This window comes from Pelodiscus sinensis, unplaced genomic scaffold (assembly GCF_049634645.1).
Source record: "Pelodiscus sinensis isolate JC-2024 unplaced genomic scaffold, ASM4963464v1 ctg73, whole genome shotgun sequence".
NCBI lineage: Eukaryota > Metazoa > Chordata > Testudines > Trionychidae > Pelodiscus > Pelodiscus sinensis.
In genome coordinates, this window is record NW_027465876.1 from 505,849 (window position 1) to 522,506 (window position 16,658).

Consider the following 16,658-nt stretch of genomic DNA (forward strand, 5'->3'; position numbering starts at 1 on the left):
GAGCTGGCGTCCCCAGGCCCTGGGAGCCGGGCGGAGCTGGTGTCCCCAGGCCGTGGGAGCCGGGCGGAGCTGGTGTCCCTAGGCCCTGTGAGCCGGGCGGAGCTGGTGTCCCCAGGCCGTGGGAGCCGGGCGGAGCTGGTGTCCCCAGGCCGTGGGAGCCGGGCGGAGCTGGTGTCCCCAGGCCCTGGGAGCCGGGCGGAGCTGGCGTCCCCAGGCTGTGGGAGCCGGGCGGAGCTGGCGTCCCTAGGCCCTGGGAGCCAGGCGGAGCTGGTGTCCCCAGGCCCTGGGAGCCAGGCGGAGCTGGCGTCCCCAGGCCCTGGGAGCCAGGCGGAGCTGGCGTCCCCAGGCCCTGGGAGCCAGGCGGAGCTGGCGTCCCCAGGCCCTGGGAGCCATGCGGAGCTGGTGTCCCTAGGCCCTGGGAGCCGGGCGGAGCTGGTGTCCCTAGGCCCTGGGAGCCAGGCGGAGCTGGTGACCCTAGGCCGTGGGAGCCAGATTGGCAATGCGCAGCCAGGTTCCCTGTCCTGTTCACTCCCTCTGGGGCACCTGGCAGTGGCTGCTGGCACAGGCGGGACACAGACTGGGGAAGGGGTGCCCACAGGGTGGACAAGTGGCGTCTCTCCAGTCAAGTCTGCACTGGGCAGTCACTGTGCAGTAAGCCAGGCCCCAGCCTGTCACCCCTGTGTGACAGCGCGTTGGGGTTTCCCCGACCCTGGATCCCCGCAGCAGCCAGAACAGGCTCCGCCAGCCAGTAGAACGGGGGGTTATTGATTTTCCAGAATACAGCCCAGCACAGACGCAATGTGGCCACCGGGGCAGGGCCAGGATGGCTCAGGCCCCTACGGTTAGGGGCTCCATCACCCCTAGCCCCCAGCCTCATCTCTTCCCCCTCTGAGAGCGAACTGGGCAGGGTCACTCCGCTTGTGACCTAGGGCAGGTCGGGGCCCCTGCCCAGCGAAGCCCCTGGGGACACTGGCACTCCCCTTGGCTTGGGCCGGCCATTGCGATGCCCTGCAGGAGCCGGCTCCCCCGTCTGGTTGCTGCACAGCTCCAAGGGGACCGGCACAGGCCCCTCTTCTGTGGCCATATCAGTCCTTCCACTACCCTTGAGCTCTGGCCAGGGTCTCTTGGCTGGGCCCATGATCCCAATGAGCCTTCCCCGGAAAGCCAGGACGTCCTCCACCCCCGACGCTCCATCCAGGGAGGTCTCCCCCTCCCCTAACTCTCTCAGCAACTCAGGGGGTCCTTCCCCCTCTGCACCCCGGCTCAATCCGGGAGAGCGTGGCAGACCCTCGGGTGCAGACAGCAGGGGGGGCAGGTACTTGTCCCAGTCCTGCGGGTGCTGGAGCCTAAAGGCCTCCAGCATCTGCGCCAGGGGTCCCTGGAACCTCCTCACCAGCTCTCTGGACCAGGCGTCATACGCTGGAGCCCAGGTGTGCCGGGCCCCGTGCTTCTCCCACAAGCACTGGAGTGGGGCCGTCATGAGGGTGGATCCCTGGTCCGTGAAGACTCCCAGGGGAACCCCACCCTGCTGAAAATGGCCAGAAGCGCGTCTGTCACCATGTCTGCCTCCACAGAGGGCAGAGCCCCGGCCCCGGGGCAGCCAGTAACTAAATCCACTGCTAGCAGGATGTATTTGATCCCCATCCAGGTCGCCTGGCCGATCTCTATTGCTGCCTTCTGGAACCACTTCTCTATGATGGGCGAGGGTCTCAACGCAGCTTTCCTCCGATCCTGGGCCTTCCCCCCTCTGGCAGGACTCGCAGGACCGGCAGGACCGCTGCACGGCTGCAAACATCCCCGGCCAGTAGAAGTGGTGGAGCAGCCTCAGCCGGGTGCAGCGGATCCCCTGGTGCCCCGAGAACAGGATGTGGGCCAGATACAGCAGCCTGGGGCAATATTTTTGGGGCACCACCAGCTGCCGCTGGACCCCCCAGGCCCTCACTTCCCCTGGGGGAAGCCATTCCTAGTACAGGGATCCCCGCTCCCACAAGAACCTCGCCTGGCCGCCTCTCCCCAGGGGCTGAGCTGCACCCAGGCCATCCTGGTCCCTCAGCCTCTGCAAGGAGGGGTCTGCCTGCACCACAGCCTGGAATTCAGCAGCTGGTACAGAGACAGGGACCGGTTCTCCAACCTTGCCTAGGTCCGGCGTCCCAACCTGGCTGGACCCCGTGTCTGCTGGGATGGGGTCCTGAGCCCACTGCAGGGAGCCCTCCCCTGGGTCAGGGTCACCAGCCCCTCGCTGGCTCTGGCTACGGGTGGTGACCAGGGTCCTGTGGGGTCCGTCTGGCCACTCCTCCAGGTCACCCCCATCAGCACCTCCGTGGGCAAGTGCGGGTGCACCCCCACATCCTTGGGGCCTCCTTGGCCCCCCATTTCAGATGCACCCGGGCTACGGGCACCTTAAAGGGGTCCCATCTATGACCCTCAGGGTTAGCTGAGTGTTGGGCACCATGTGGTCTGGGGCTACGACCTCGGGACGGGCCAGTGTCACCTCCGCCCCCGTGTCCCAGAAACCCGTCACCTCCCTGCCATCCACCTCCAGGGGTACGAGACAGTCGCTCTGCAGGGGCCGCCCCGCCCCCACCAGGGGAGGTGCACTGAGCATCCTTCCCCCCACTCTGAGCTGAGGTTTGCCGGCCAGCCCCTGCCTCTGGGGCAGCCTGCCCTTCCTCCCGCCCCAGCCAGTTAACCCTGGACAGTCCCCGGTCCTGGGACCTGGTGCACTGAGCCCTCTTGTGGCCTTTTTGCCCACAGCGATGGCAAGTTAGGTCCTGCGGGCACCTTTGAGCCGGCTCTGCCTGGGCCCTGGCTGGTTCTCTGGGGGGCGGATGGCTGGTCCTTGTCTCTTGGGCTCATCTCATAGGTGACTCTCTCCATTGCTCAGCCAAGAACCAGTCTCTGCGCGATTCCCTCTCTCATCACAATTCCTGTTCACACCCAAACCGGCTCTCCGCGAACTCGTCCGCCAGCCTCCCGGCCTCCTGGGGGTTCTCCGGCCTCCGGTCTTTGAGCCACAGCGTCAAGGTGGGTGGGCACGCTTCATAGAACTGCTCCAGGATCATCAGCATGAGCAGCTCCTCTGCGGTCTGGGCCCCGGCCCGCACACCCACTTGCAGCAGGATTGCGCCAGACGGGAGGCCAGATCCACATAGGTCTCCCGTGGCTCCTTCTGCCCCCCCGGAACTTCCTCCTGTGCGTCTCAGGGGTCAGCCCGGACTGTGCCGCAGGGCCTCCTTGGCCCAGTCGTAACCATCCGGCTGCAGATTCTCCAGCTGACTGAGCCCCTCTGCAGCTTCCTGGTTCAGCACGGAGGTGAGCTCCTGCAGCCAGGCAGCTGGGGGGGTCTGGTGCAGCTCACAGGCCCGCTCAGAGGAACCGTCCATGTCCCCCACGTCCTTACACTGGGCCAACATGAGATTCTCCAAGCGTCTGGGCCCCCTGGGGTCCTCCCCCATCACGGCAGCCGCGGCCCCTCGGCTTCTCCTCTCTGCCATGGCCAGTTCATGCTGTCACTGCTCTCTACGGTCCTGGACTTCCAATTCCTCCAGCCGCAGCTGGATCTCCAGCTGCTGCAGCTCTGCCGGGCTGGCCCCTGCCCTGGACGGTCTGGTCTGAGAGCCGGAGTCGCTCCCCGGGGGTGTCTGGCTGCTCCCTGCTGAGACAGGCAGGGCCGGCTCCAGGCACCAGCAGACCACGCATGTCCAGGGGGGCATTCCGGCCAGCCATACGCCTGACGCGGGCCTGGACAACGGGCGGGGAGGGACGTGGGAGGGGGAGCGAGGTCACGCGGCAGGATCCCGGAGCCCCCCCCCCCCCGCGGCTGTGCTAGGTGACGATTGACGTGCGCGAGGTGCCCAATGTGGCTGCCGCCGCCCAGGGCAGCGGGGTCCTGGAGGCGGGTGGGGGAGGCGCCCCCGGCGCGCTCAGCACACGCCCAGCCCGGCCTGGGCATGAAGCAGCCGAGCTCTGCGCAGCGGCAGCCGGCGGGGAGAGGCGACCGGGCCGGGGCTGGCATGACGCCGCCGGTGTCCGAGGGGGGCAGCGCTGGGCCCCGTCGCTTGTGAGCCGACCCTGGGGGGAGCGGGCGCCCCGCACCTCCCCTCCCCATGGCGCACGCCAGCGAGCTCAGCAGCAGGCAGGGGCGGGCAGCTGCACCCCACGGTCTGTCGCCCGCTTGTGCCTGTTGATTTCACCCCCCCAATCCCCCCTTCCCTCCAGCCTCTTGTCTAATCTGTGCCGGGAGCGCTCGGGACCCCCTCCTGCTCCGCGCCGAGCTGGGACCCCGCGCAGCCAGCGCCCTGCCCCTCTCCTGCTCCCCGGCTCAGCCAGCCAGCTGCCCTACCGCCCCGGCCCCTCAGCACCCCCGGGAGCCGCTGGCCGCAGAGTCCCTCCCTCGTGCGGGGCGGGGAGCCGGCGGCGCCCGCTTCACGCCGGGGAAAGGTGTGTACAGCTGCAGAGACAGGGAAGTCGGGGGACTCGGCCGCTCTCCCCCCTCCCCCAGGGCGCTCCGACGTTTGCGCGCGCGCTGGGGGAAGGGACACGAGGGTTTGGCAGGGAGACGGAGTTCGGTCGGGGGTGCAGGTGGGAGAGGGGGGCGGACTGGGTCCGGTCGGAATCGGGGGGGATCGGATTGGCTGGGAGGGAAGAGGGGGCGCAGGGTGGACTGGTCTGGACACTGAGGGGTCGGGTTTGCCTGGGAGGGGAGAGGAGGTGGAGACGGGCTTAGGTGGGGGGTCGGGATGTGTGGCCGGGGATGCGTGTGGAGGGGAGACAGGACGTAGGCTGGGTTTGGCCGGGGAGCTGGTGGGAGTCAAAGAGCAGCAAGGCCGCAAGGTGAAAGGGGAGCTTTCCTCCTCGGTGCCTGTCCAGCAGCGGGCCCAGGGGCGGAGACAGCAAAAAACCTAGAGCTGCTCTGGGCACAGGATTCCTGGATGGGTCACTGTCTTCCAGCCGGGCAACCAGCTGGGCCTTGGCTGCTTTCCCAGGGCAGGCCCCTCTCTCTGCACAGCTCCACCAGCTCTGCCCTCAAGAGTCGGGCGCAGGCCATCGCCCCGCTGGGCCCCTCTCTCTGCACAGCCCCACCAGCTCTGCCCTCAGGAGTCGGGCGCAGGCCATCGCCCAGCTGGGCCCCTCGGTGCAGCCCCACCAGCTCTGCCCTCAGGAGTCGGGCGCAGGCCATCGCCCCACTGGGCCCCTCGGTGCAGACTCACCAGCCCTGTCCTCAGGAGTCGGGCGCAGGCCATCGCCCCGCTGGGCCCCTGGGTGCAGACTCACCAGCTCTGCCCTCAGGAGTCGGGCGCAGGCCATCGCCCCACTGGGCCCCTCGGTGCAGACTCACCAGCTCTGCCCTCAGGAGTCGGGCGCAGGCCATCGCCCCACTGGGCCCCTCGGTGCAGACTCACCAGCCCTGTCCTCAGGAGTCGGGCGCAGGCCATCGCCCCGCTGGGCCCCTAGGTGCAGCCCCACCAGCTCTGCCCTCAGGAGTCGGGCGCAGGCCATCGCCCCGCTGGGCCCCTAGGTGCAGCCCCACCAGCTCTGCCCTCAGGAGTCGGGCGCAGGCCATCGCCCCGCAGGGCCCCTAGGTGCAGCCCCACCAGCTCTGCCCTCAGGAGTCGGGCGCAGGCCATCGCCCCGCTGGGCCCCTCGGTGCAGACTCACCAGCTCTGCCCTCAGGAGTCGGGCTCAGGCCATCGCCCCGCTGGGCCCCTCGGTGCAGACTCACCAGCTCTGCCCTCAGGAGTCGGGCGCAGGCCATCGCCCCGCTGGGCCCCTGGGTGCAGACTCACCAGCTCTGACTTCAGGAGTCGGGCGCAGGCCATCGCCCCGCTGGGCCCCTCGGTGCAGACTCACCAGCTCTGCCCTCAGGAGTCGGGCGCAGGCCATCGCCCCGCTGGGCCCCTCGGTGCAGCCCCATCAGCTCTGCCCTCAGGAGTCGGGCGCAGGCCATCGCCCCGCTGGGCCCCTCGGTGCAGACTCACCAGCTCTGCCCTCAGGAGTCGGGCGCAGGCCATCGCCCCGCTGGGCCCCTCTCTCTGCACAGCCCCACCAGCTCTGCCCTCAGGAGTCGGGCGCAGGCCATCGCCCCGCTGGGCGCCTCGGTGCAGACTCACCAGCTCTGCCTTCAGGAGTCGGGCGCAGGCCATCGCCCCGCTGGGCCCCTCGGTGCAAACTCACCAGCTCTGCCCTCAGGAGTCGGGCGCAGGCCATCGCCCCGCTGGGCCCCTCGGTGCAGACTCACCAGCCCTGCCCTCAGGAGTCGGGCTCAGGCCATCGCCCCGCTGGGCCCCTCGGTGCAGACTCACCAGCCCTGCCCTCAGGAGTCGGGCGCAGGCCATCGCCCCGCTGGGCCCCTCGGTGCAGACTCACCAGCCCTGCCCTCAGGAGTCGGGCGCAGGCCATCGCCCCGATGGGCCCCTCTCTCTGCACAGCCCCACCAGCTCTGCCCTCAGGAGTCGGGCGCAGGCCATCGCCCCGCTGGGCCCCTGGGTGCAGACTCACCAGCTCTGACTTCAGGAGTCGGGCTCAGGCCATCGCCCCGCTGGGCCCCTGGGTGCAGACTCACCAGCTCTGCCCTCAGGAGTCGGGCGCAGGCCATCGCCCCGCTGGGCCCCTCGGTGCAGACTCACCAGCTCTGCCTTCAGGAGTCGGGCGCAGGCCATCGCCCCGCTGGGCCCCTCGGTGCAGACTCACCAGCTCTGCCCTCAGGAGTCGGGCTCAGGCCATCGCCCCGCTGGGCCCCTCTGTGCAGACTCACCAGCTCTGCCCTCAGGAGTCGGGCGCAGGCCATCGGCCCGCTGGGCCCCTCGGTGCAGACTCACCAGCTCTGCCCTCAGGAGTCGGGCTCAGGCCATCGCCCCGCTGGGCCCCTGGGTGCAGACTCACCAGCTCTGCCCTCAGGAGTCGGGCGCAGGCCATCGCCCCGCTGGGCCCCTCGGTGCAGCCCCATCAGCTCTGCCCTCAGGAGTCGGGCGCAGGCCATCGCCCCGCTGGGCCCCTCGGTGCAGACTCACCAGCTCTGCCCTCAGGAGTCGGGCGCAGGCCATCGCCCCGCTGGGCCCCTCGGTGCAGACTCACCAGCTCTGCCCTCAGGAGTCGGGCGCAGGCCATCGCCCCGCTGGGCCCCTGGGTGCAGACTCACCAGCTCTGCCCTCAGGAGTCGGGCGCAGGCCATCGCCCCGCTGGGCCCCTCGGTGCAGACTCACCAGCTCTGCCCTCAGGAGTCGGGCGCAGGCCATCGCCCCGCTGGGCCCCTCGGTGCAGACTCACCAGCTCTGCCCTCAGGAGTCGGGCGCAGGCCATCGCCCCGCTGGGCCCCTCGGTGCAGACTCACCAGCTCTGCCCTCAGGAGTCGGGCGCAGGCCATCGCCCCGCTGGGCCCCTGGGTGCAGACTCACCAGCTCTGCCCTCAGGAGTCGGGCGCAGGCCATCGCCCCGCTGGGCCCCTGGGTGCAGACTCACCAGCTCTGCCCTCAGGAGTCGGGCGCAGGCCATCGCCCCGCTGGGCCCCTGCGTGCAGACTCACCAGCTCTGCCCTCAGGAGTCGGGCGCAGGCCATCGCCCCGCTGGGCCCCTCGGTGCAGACTCACCAGCTCTGCCCTCAGGAGTCGGGCGCAGGCCATCGGCCCGCTGGGCCCCTCGGTGCTGACTCACCAGCTCTGCCCTCAGGAGTCGGGCGCAGGCCATCGCCCCGCTGGGCCCCTCGGTGCAGACTCACCAGCTCTGCCCTCAGGAGTCGGGCGCAGGCCATCGCCCCACTGGGCCCCTGGGTGCAGACTCACCAGCTCTGCCTTGAGGAGTCGGGCTCAGGCCATCGCCCCGCTGGGCCCCTCGGTGCAGACTCACCAGCTCTGACTTCAGGAGTCGGGCTCAGGCCATCGCCCCGCTGGGCCCCTCGGTGCAGACTCACCAGCCCTGCCCTCAGGAGTCGGGCTCAGGCCATCACCCCGCTGGGCCCCTCGGTGCAGACTCACCAGTCTAGTGCTGCAGCGCCCCACGATTTCCAGGAACCGCTTTGCTCTGTCCCCAGCACGCCTGGCTCTAAGCCCCTTCCTTCTACGGCGCCTTGTCGCTCGCCGCTGGGAGCTCCATCCACGGGGTGCAGCGCATCCCACTTCTGACACCAGTGTGACGGCGCGTTGGGGTTTCCCCGACCCTGCACCCCTGCAGCAGCCAGAACAGGCTCCGCCAGCCAGTAGAACGGGGGGTTTATTGATTTTCCAGAATACAGCCCAGCACAGACTCCATGTGGCTACAGGCGCAGGGCCAGGATGGCTCAGGCCCCTACGGTTAGGGGGTCCATCACCCCTAGCCCCCAGCCTAGCCTGTTCTCTCCCTGCCTCCCAGACAGCAACTGCCTCCCCCAAGGCCCTGCTCCCCGGCCAGGGGATGGTCTCCGCCTTCCTCCCTTTGTCTCTCTCTGGGAGGCTGCGCCTGGGTGTCTGGGTTAATCCACATTGGGTGAGTCAGTGGGAATCCCAGCGCAGGGGGACCCAGGTCACAGAGCAGACAGCCTCCCCCGTGCCACACCTGAGGTGCCCACACTGGCAGGCCACTCCGGGTAAAACCTCTGGGCAAGACGTGTGGCGCTTGCTGTGCTCTGGGTAGCGCTTGGGGCCAGTGTGGGCAGTGGGGCGCAGTGCTGTGCCATGACCGGCCTCCGGCACCCTTCCCACAATGCCTGGGCTGGCCCCTCTGGCCACTGCCCTGCTCACCAGCGACCGACCGTCAGACCTCCCTTGGGAACCCTGAACGTGCCCTTCGGGTGACGCGTGGTGCGTTCTCAGCGCCTCCCTCCAGCGGCCTCGCTGCTCCGCGCACCAGGACATCCCGGCCACGCCCCGCCCCGCCCCGCCCCGCCACGCCCGGCGTCTCCCCTCTCAGCTGTTGCGCAGCGTTTCAGCACACCGCGCATGCCCTCCCTCGGCCCCACGTGGCCCATACTGGCCGGCGCCGGGGAATTTCAAAAGTGCAGGGCTGCGGCGCCCTGCCACAATCCCCCCTTTCCTCCTCCAGCAGCCGCCAGCCGGCCCTTCGGCGGATGGCCCACCGGGAAATTCCCAGTATCCTGGCGCGGGGCCTATTGAAGCACGGGGCCCGGGGCAGCCGCCCTGCTCACCCAGCCCTATAACCGCCGCTGCCTGTGCCCAAGCCAAACACACACACACTCAGCAGCCCACCCCTGTCCAGCACTCAGGCCTGGCCTTTGTCCAGTGTGTACTTGTGGGAGGCTGGCTGTCACACCAAAATCCCATCACCATCTCATTACTGGGGCAGTGCCCAGGGAAACTGAGGCACACACATATGGTTACTACAGGACAATAGAAATCACCTGCAAGGTAACAAGTGAACAGAGTGAATACAATCCCCCGCTCCTCACACTGCTCCTCCCTGCGAGCCCGGACTGAGCAGGGTCACCCAGCCAGTGGCCTGGGGCAGTTCAGGCCCCCGCACCGGGACAGAGCGTCGGCCCTGACACTGATGTTCCCCTTGGCACGGACCCTCCCTGACGCAGTCCTGCAGGAGCTGGCTCCACCTCAGCAGCTCAGCCTTGGCCCCTTCCTGCAGCCTGGTCGGGGGGCCGGTTACACGGGGTGCCCTGCTCTCTGGCCGTGTTGCTCTGCTCCCAGGCAGCAGCCTGGGGGTCGCGTCCCCTTTTCCTCCACCTGAATCAGCCCCACCCCCAGCCCGGTGTCTCAAGCACCGGTGAACACCAAGAAGGGCATGTCGAAGTCTGGCTTTATCAGCACCGGGGCTTTGGCCAGGGCTTCCTTCAGTGCCCAGAGACTCTCTGGCCCTGCTCCGTCCAGACCACCCTGTCTGGCCTCCCCTTCCTGCACAGCTCCGTGCTCGGGGGCACAAACCTCCGGTAGTACCCGCCCTCCCAATGAAAGCCTGGACCTGCTTCTCGGGCTGGGGAACCGGCCAGTCTCTGAGGGCCTCCTCCCGGGCCGGCTCCCCTCCTTGTGGGCCAGGTAAGAAACCACAGCCATCCCAGCCTTGCTCTTCCAGCCAGCCCGGCACCCTCAGCAGCTCCAGCATCTGGCTGGCCAGGGACACGTGGTCCTCCCAGGTCTGGCTGAAGACACAAATATCTGGAAGCAAAGCTCCCCATCCCCCACAGCAGCTGGTCCATCAGGCGCTGGAAGGTGACTGGCGCCCTCTTGAGGCCGAAGGGCAGGACCAGGAACTCAGGGCCCCACCGGGGTGATAAACGCCGATTTCGGCCTGGCCTCGGGGTCCAGCGGCACCTGCCAGTAGCCCTTGGGGAGGTCTCTGGTGGTGAGGCAGCTTGTCTAGGGGCTCACCAGGCCTAGGCACGGGGGAGGTGTCGGACACTGTGTCACATGTCCCAATACCTCATGAAACAGGACCATGCAGCACGTCAGAGACTCACAAGATGGTTTATTAGGTGATGAGCTTTCGTGGGCCAGACCCACTTCCTCAGATCTGATCTGGCCCCCAAAATTCATCAGCTAATAAACCATCTTGTGAGTCTTTAAAGTTCTGCATAGTCCTGTCTCTTGTTTCAGCTGGACCAGACGAACATGGCTGCACCTCGAGTACTACTCCAGCACCTCATGACATTCCTCCCATCCGCCTCCAGGGGACCTGGGCCCTCGCTCCGCAGATGAGCCCTGCCACCACCCTGTAAACAGAAATTCGCCTCCAGGGTCAGGCTCCCCCTCCGGGGCTGAGGGCAGCCTGCCAGTGAACGCTGGCAGGCCTCGGTTTCCTCTGTCTGTTCTGCAGTTTGGAGCACTGAGTACTTCTGTGGCCTCTTTGCTCACAGCGAAGGCAGGTCTGGGCCGGCTGGTCTGCCCAGGTATTGGCTGTCCCCCTAGCAGGGAGGTTCCCGGATCCTCCCTTCTGGGTGCACGGTTGTGAGCTGGTCCCCCCAGGGATCCCCTTCACATCTGGACTCATCAGCCAGCCGCCCTGCACTGTGCAGATGCTCCGGGTTTCTGTCCATCAGGTGGGGGGGGCAGATTTCCAAGAGCTGCTCCAGGACCATCAATTTAACCAGGTCCTCTGGGGTCTGAGCCCCAGCCCCGAACACCCACTTGCAGATGTTTTGCACCATCCGGGAGACTAGGTCTATGCAGGGCCCCTCAGGGCCCTTCGGCACACTGCAGAGTTTTTCCTGCATGCCTCAGGGGTTAGCCCAAACTTGTGCAGCAGGGCCTGTTTGAATAGCTCATAGTCCCCCAGTCGTAGCCCCTCCAGCTGGCCAAGCACCCCTGCAGTAAGGGGGTGATGCCAGAGCGGATCTGCCGGCTCAGCCCGGTGCACATGGCAGGGCTGCTCAAAGGAATTAAGGAAGGCGTCCATGCCCACCCCCTCCTTTACACTGGGACAGCAAAGGTACACACAGTTCAGGGCCCTCTGGGCCCCTCCCCACAGCTGGGGTCGGTCTACCTCTCAGTTCCACACTTCCTTTAGAATCATAGAGCACTAGGCCTGGCAGGGACCTCGAGAGCCAGCGAGTCCAGTCCCTGGCCCCCTTGGCAGGACCCTGAGAGACATTTATCCAACCTGCTCCTAAATATCCCCAGAGACGGGGATTCCACAGCCTCCCTGGGCAACTTATCCCAGGGTTTGACCCCCCTGACAGGCAGGAACTTTTTCCTAAGGTCCAACCTAAACCTCCCTTGCTGCAGTTTAAGCCCATTGCTGCTTGTTCTATCCCCAGAGGCCAAGATGAACAAGTTTTCTCCCTCCTCCTTGTGACACCCTTTTAGATACCTGAAAACTGCTCTCATGTCCCCCCTCAGTCTTCTTTTTTCTACACTAAACAAGCCCAATTCCTTCAGCCTTCCCTCACAGGTCATGTTCTCCAGACCTTTCATCATTCTCTCTGCTCTTCTCTGGACCCTCTCCAATTTCTCCACATCTTTCTTGAAATGCGGTGCCCAGAACAGGACACAATACTCCAACTGAGGCCTAACCAGCACAGAGTAGAGCGGACGAATGACTTCTTGTGTCTTGCTCACAACACACCTGTTCATGCAGCCCAGAATCATGTTTGCTTTCTTTGCAACGGCATCACACTGCTGACTCATATTCAACTTGTGGTCCACTCTAAGCCCTAGATCCCTTTCTGCTGTACTGCTTCCCAGACAGTCGCTTCCCATTCTGTGTGTGTGAACTGATTGTTCCTTCCTAAGTGGAGCACTTTGCATTTGTCTTTATTAAACTTCATCCTGTTTACCTCAGACCATTTCTCCAGTTTGTCCAGGTCATTTTGAATTCTGACCCATCCTCCAGAGCAGTCGCAACCCCTCCCAGCTTGGTATCATCTGCAAACTTAATAAACGTACTTTCTATGCCAATATCTAAATGGTTGATGCAGATATTGAACAAAGCCAGTCCCAAAACAGACCCCTGCGGAAACCCACTTGTTCTACCTTTCCAGCAGGATTGTGAACCATTAATAACTACTCTGAGTATGGTTATCCAGCCAGTTATGCACCCACCTTATAGTAGCCCCATCTACGTTGTATTTGCCTAGTTTATTGATAAGAATTTAATGTGAGACCATATCAAACGCCTTACTAAAGTCTAGGGATACCACAACCACCACTTCTCCCTTATCCACAGGACTCGTTAGCCTATCAAAGAAAGCTATCAGATTGGTTTGACATGAAGGGAACAGACTTTTCCGTTAAAAGCATTTCCGGAAAATCATGCCAGTGTAGCTGTAGCCCAAGTGTGTTCATTTTTAACGTACAAGGCAACCCCTCCCTTTTCCCCGTCTGTCCTTCCTGAGCAAGCTGGACCCTTCCATACCAACACTCCAATCGAGTATTATCCCACCACGTCTCTGTGATGCCAACAACGTCAGAATTGTCCTGATTTCTTAGCACTTCCAGTGCCTCCTGCTTCTCTCCCAGACTTCTCGCAGTTGTGTACAGGCATCTAAGAGCCTGATTTGACCTTGCCTCCCAGTTGTGCCTGACCCTCCTCTCTCTAGCTCTCTTGATTTCCAGCCACCTCCACTCCGCAGAGGGGGAGCCAGGCGGCGATGAACCTCTGCTGGCCAAGTAGGTCCTAGTGATTCATGCGGAGGAGTCTGGTTTCTCCCAGCTGGGACAGGATCCGGCTCCCTGGATTCCAGTTGGGGAATTAGCAGGGCTTTGGTGAACTCCCAATTTGCGGCCTCTCTCCTAGCGCAGCTCCTCAACACCCCTCCTAAGGACATGGGGAGCAGCCACTCCCTGCTGTCCCCCCGGTGCAGACTCACAGGCCTGCGCCGCAGCACCCCATGATTCCCAGGAAGAACCCTTCTTGAGTGTCACCCCTGGGGACTAGGCCATAGGCCCTGCTGGGACCATTTCCCACAGTCCCCAGAAGAAGCCGCAGGCTCCTCCACCTCCTGGCGCTGTATCTCACTGGCCTCCAGCACATCGGGCTCTTTCTAGTCCCTTCCACCTACCACACCCAGTCACTTGCTGCTGGAGGCTCCATCCACGGGTGCAGCACGTCCCACCGCTGTCCCTGGGTGGAGGCACCAGGCTGCCCCCCTGCAGCCAGAGGCGAGACTCAGCAGGTTCTTAGTTCCCAGGGGGACAGCGTAGAACAGACTGGTCAGCACAGGACCCAGAAGTAGCCAGTACAATCCAGGGCCCTGACCCCTCCCTGCCACACAACCTGTCCTGCCTGATCCACTCCCAGCCTCTGCTGGTCTCTCCCCTGCATCCCTGGTCCCATCCCCCACCCTGGCTCCACCATTTTGTGCACGCAAAAGGCTGGGGCAGCCTTCGCCCGTGGGAGTCACAATGCAAAGTCCTGTCACCAGCTAGGCAGCAGGACAGCATATGGGGAAACTGAGGCACAAACTGGTGGCTATTAACAGACAGCAGAAATCATGTGCAACTTAACAAGGTGACAAGGAGTCCTGTGGCACCTTATAGACTAACTGAAGTGTAGGAGCATAAGCTTTCGTGGGCAAAGACCCACTTCGTCAGATGCATGTAGTGGAAATTTCCAGAGGCAGGAATAAATATGCAGGCCGGGATCAGGCTGGAGATGACCAGGTGGATCCAATCAAGGAGGATGAGGCCCACTTCTAGCAGCTGATCTGGAGGTGTGAATTCCAAGACAATAGAAGCTGCTTTTGTAGTTAGCAAGCCATTCACAGTCTTTGTTTAATCCAGAGTTGATTGTGTCAAACTTAAAGATGAACTGTAGCTCAGCAGTTTCTCTTTGAAGTCTGGTCCTGAAGTTTTTTTGCTGCAGGATGGCTACTTTTAGATCTGCAATTGTGTGTCCAGGAAGATTGAAGTGTTCCCCTACAGGTTTTTGTATGTTGCCATTCCTAATATCAGATTTGTGTCCATTGATTCTTTTAGGTAGGGACTGTCCTGTTTGGCCGATGTATATAGCAGTGGGGCATTGTTGGCACATGATGGCATATATTACATTGGTGGATGTGCAGGAGAATGTACCAGTGACAGTATGGCTGATCTGGTTAGGTCCTGTGATGGTGTTGCTGGTGTATATATGTGGGCAGAGTTGGCACCGAGGTTTGTTGCAAGGATTGGTTCCTGAGTTCGAGTTATGGTGTGGTGTGTAGTTGCTGGTGAGAATATGCTTCAGGTTGGCGGGTTGTCTGTGGGCAAGAACCGGCCTACCTCCCAAGGCCTGTGAAAGCGAGGGATCATTGTCCAGGATGGGTTGAAGATCACTAATGATGCGTTGGAGAGGTTTTAGCTGGGGACTGTAGGTGATGGCCAGTGGTGTTCTGTTGGTTTCTTTCTTAGGCTTGTCCCGTAGCAGGAGGCTTCTGGGTACACGTCTGGCTCTGTCAATCTGTCTCCTCACTTCCTCGTGTGGGTATCGCAGTTTACAGAATGCTTGTTAAAGATCTTGTAGGTGTAGGTCTCTGTCTGAGGGGTTGGAGCATATGCGGTTGTACCTCAGTGCTTGGCTGCAAACAATGGATCGTGTGATGTGTCCGGGGTGGAAACTGGAGGCATGCAGGTAAGTATAGCGGTCGGTAGGTTTTCGGTATAGGGTGGTATTGATATGACCGTCACTTATTTGTATCGTGGTGTCCAGGAAATGGACCTCCCGTGTAGATTGGTCCATGCTGAGGTTGATGGTGGGGTGGAAGCTGTTGAAATCATGGTGGGAAAAGTAGGGAGGAGGTGGGCCGGGGGCTGCCAGGGGAGGGAGCGAGGGATACGGGGGGGATGGGCAGGAGGGAACAGAGGGGGCAGGGTGGGCGGGAGGCCGCTATGGGAAAAGTAGGGAGGAGGTGGGCCGGGGGCTGCCAGGGGAGGGAGCGAGGGATACGGGGGGGACGGGCAGGAGGGAACAGAGGGGGCAGGGTGGGCGGGAGGCCGCTATGGGAAAAGTAGGGAGGAGGTGGGCCGGGGGCTGCCAGGGGAGGGAGCGAGGGATACGGGGGGGACGGGCAGGAGGGAACAGAGGGGCAGTTACCTCTCAGAAGGCATCCAGGGTGCTGAGGCAGGACCCGCCCTTGGTGAACTCCCGTTGACTTTCCCCTCTCCCGAGTGCTGCCGAAGGGATGGCTTGAGCTGCCTCCCCCGTTTCCCAGGGACTGCGGTCAGGGGGCAGCTCCCAGGAGTCTCCCTCTTCCCTTCTGTAAAATCGGGGGCTGCATTTGCCTTTCAGTCGTCTGGGACCTCCCCTGGCCCAGGGCTTCCTTCTCCTGCCAGCAACCCTCCCGTGCACCCCCTCGGCGAGGCACCACACAGGCCCCCCCATTCGGGGACAGACCACTCCCCGCTCCCCATGGGCCCTTGCGCCAGGACTCCCCAGCCCGCCCCGGCGAGGGGGCACGCGGGGGTCAGCAGCAGACGAAGGCGGTGCCCCACGCTGGGAAATTTATTCAGACTGGACATTCCCGACATCGTGCGGCTTGGGGGTGTTCGCAGGGTCTGTGGGAAAGACCCTTCAGTTCCCATCTCTTATAAACATGATTTACAGTCTCTGATGGCAGGGGGCTGGACCCCCACATCTGCCGCTCTTCCAGGCACTGCTGGGGGACCCCACATCCGCCACTGCCCGTGGTGCTGGTCGCGGAGGCTGGTTTTCCTCAATGCTGCTGAGTGGGGACGGGATGCGGCAGTGGGTGGGGGACACAGACTGACCCCGCTCTGTGGTGGGTACACAGGGCACCCCATAGGTCCCTCACGTCTCTGGGGGTCCGTTAAGGCTGGGAGGGCCAGGTGGGTTGTGAGTCGGCCCACAGCTGCAGAGCCACGGGTACCCCAGTGCCACGGGGAGGGGTGTAAGCAGGGCAGAGGCGGGGGAATCCCCGTGCGGCAGTGCTGGGGAGGGACCCAGCCCCCCGGCCAGGGCGCTCCGAGCAGCTCCTGAGGCCACAGCGCCCCAGGCGAGGGACAGCAATACCGGCAGGCAAGCTAAGGGCATTTACACTGGCTGCCCGGTCGCCCCCCCTTCCTGGCGCCCCGCGAACAGGGGCTCCTCCCCCCAGGGCAGGCAGGCTGGCGGGCGCTCCTGGTTCTGGGGAGACCAGCCCCCTGAAAGCCTCAGCAACCTGCCAGCTCCCCCTTTTCCTGCCGCTCTGGGGTGTGGGGCTGCAGGGACCTGTACCAGGCAGCCCCAGGCCAGTCTCCCGGGGCCGGAGCCCGAGGGCCCGCGCAGGGGCCGGGGGAGCCCCAGGCCAGTCT

General features: G+C 64.1%; 1 long non-coding RNA gene across 2 annotated transcripts in view; it reads right to left on the bottom strand.

Moving 5' to 3' along the window:
* The window catches only part of LOC142824214 (uncharacterized), a 252,464-nt gene extending 236,015 nt beyond the window's left edge, over positions 1-16,449 (bottom strand). Inside the window, exons 1-2 of one of the 2 annotated variants that reach the window (XR_012899157.1) lie at positions 15,442-16,449; positions 11,522-14,885 (exon numbers count right to left, since the gene is read on the bottom strand). This is a non-coding gene — a long non-coding RNA (uncharacterized LOC142824214). Of the gene's footprint in view, positions 1-11,521; positions 14,927-15,441 lie in introns of both variants that reach the window. The other variant, XR_012899158.1, reaches the window with a different exon arrangement.
* Positions 16,450-16,658: the final 209 nt, after the last annotated feature.